The following is a 2,500-nucleotide window of genomic DNA, read 5'->3' on the forward strand; positions in this document are numbered from 1 at the left end:
CCCAAGGGACCCCAAGGCTTGGGAAGTGGGGATCTCAGAGCGAGTCAAATCTCCCGTTACTTCTGTCGGGTCCGACTTGCCGCAAGACCACGCTTATAAAAGGATTGGCCTCCCCCACCCCCGGCCACACCGTTTCCCATAGGAGGGCGAGGGGGTGGGAGCAGGAGGGGCAGGAGGCGAAGATCCTCCGCACAATATCGCCGACCTACGCAGGGAAGGCGCAGGGCTGGGGCTGCTGCTTCATTAGGAAACCCCCCTCCAAAACCCACGTTTGGAATTGTTTCTCCCAGCTACAAGCCGTTGTATCTGCTATGACTCAGATTAATTTATACTCTCCCATTGGAGAGAGAATGTATTCTCTTTGCAGGGTATTTTTAGCAACCACATGCTTCTGTCTCTCAGGAAGCAACAGCTGAGCCAGTGGGACAGGGAGGGCTGGTATGTATATTTCTGACCCCTTCCAGTGTCATCTGGCTTTTTCCAGAAATTAAACAATGCTGCTTTATTTTTACCCACTAGGAGATGGATGGCGTGTTTAGAGGCAGGGATAACAGTGAAACACACGCCCTGAAATTCTCAGCATCTTCCATTGCCACTGAAGACTGGAAAAGAGGCGTCACTTCCCAAATGCCAGCGGCAGCGGGTGCACGGAGCAGCATGGAAGGAATTGGAAGGACAGCAGCAGTTTGACGCAGGTTGCGGAAGCCAGCAGGACATCTTAGATATTCACATGATTTTGGATGCACAAAACCTCTTTGACACAGCAGTACATTTTGAGGGCTCTCTCCACCTCCAGTGCTCAGCTGTGGAAGACAATGGGAGAATCTGAGCCACCTGAGTGGAAAAGGAGGGAGTACCAGCGAGACCAAAGCCGTGAGAAGCCAGGCTCTGGCTTTGCTCTCTGCCCCCAGTGGCCAGTACAAGTTCGGGGAGACCCAAGGGAAGGGCTCCATGTGTAAGAGTGAACTTTGCCATGGAAATTGAGCCCAGCCCAGATTGTCATTCAGCATTTTTTTATCATTTAATAGCACTTCACAGGACCGGCTCCTGCTAGTCTCACCCTCCCACCCCTAGGACATCTGACACTATTTCCTCTTGGATCTCTAAGCACCGCACAGCTGTCAATGTTCGCAAACGTCTTCCAACACCGCCGTGCTGCACAGAAAAGCCTGTCTGAGTAAGAGGGGAAGTGAGGTGCAGACAAGCAAAGAGGGCAATTCCTGTGCATCCCGGGACTAAAAGAAATGCTTTACCTTGCCAAAACAGTGGGAACTATCATCATGCTCTTCAAGACAGTCAGAACTGCTCAGCATCTTCTGCTAAAAGCTTCTGGCAATTTTCCTTGCCTGCAAATGAAGTATGGCATCACGCTTCAGCAAAAATATCCTCTGTTATAGTTTGCGTGAGTGTGCCAAGCACAAACAATATCAATCCACAACTCTATAAATTCAGGGTGATCTGGGTGTTCATGTGATTATGAGCAATCTTTCCCAAACAACTGGACTCCTCCACCCATCCTGAGGAGGGCCAGAGCCATTGCAGAGACATCAGCACAAACCTCCCAGCGTTTAAGCTTCACAGCGTAGAAAAGTCACTCCAGGCAAATAGGCAATACAAGCAATTACAATTTTAATTGCAAAGCTCTACTTATGTGATACGCGATGTCAGGATGCTCTGGTCTCACCTGTTACCTGTGTTTAATTCCCCTGAGTGTAAGTGTATATGTATAATCCCTTTTAGATATACGTATTTGCCAGCAATACTTTAGCACTTCAAAATCAGGTGCTGGATTTTGGCTACATTTGGCTACATTTGGATTATGACTACATTGAACCCACTCATTAATCACACTAAACACTGTTCTGATTCCCAGATAACAAAGAATATAGAATAGAATAGAATAGAACAGAACAGAATAGAATAACAAAGAATACAATTACATCAAATAATATATCTTTTCAAAGTAGCCAACTAAAACCAACAGATCGAAGTCTTTCTAGGACAGTTACAAGAAACCAGGTCTCAGCATGGGCAGACATCTGGTGTACCCAGTGCAATGCACCCCTCATCCCTTCAGATCACACAAAAAAAACACATTTCAGCTGAGACGGAGCATAATAAAAATCTCCTTTCTCCCCTTCCAGCCCAGTGAATGCCACAGTGGTATGTAGTCAGCTGGGTCGTACAGGAGGAGAGCAGCCATCTGACTGTGCATCATGCCCCTGGTACCACTCGGCCACAGTTTCAGACCCAGCTGTGTGCAAAAATACAAAGGTAAAACTGTCAATCTGAAAAGAAAACACCATGAAAGTTGTAAAGGGCCAAGAGAGGCTGGATAACAGGGATTCCAGCTTACATAACTATTTGAAGCAGTGATCTTACTTTCAACCCCTTGGAAACACATTGAAATTCAAAGCCAGATGGAGAGGTGCATTGATTTTGGAGCGCAGAGCAAGGCTGCCCTGTCAACAGGAGGTTATTCGGCGCTTTGGACCTGTAG

This window comes from Tauraco erythrolophus, chromosome 5 (assembly GCF_009769465.1).
Source record: "Tauraco erythrolophus isolate bTauEry1 chromosome 5, bTauEry1.pri, whole genome shotgun sequence".
In the NCBI taxonomy this organism is placed as follows: domain Eukaryota; kingdom Metazoa; phylum Chordata; class Aves; order Musophagiformes; family Musophagidae; genus Tauraco; species Tauraco erythrolophus.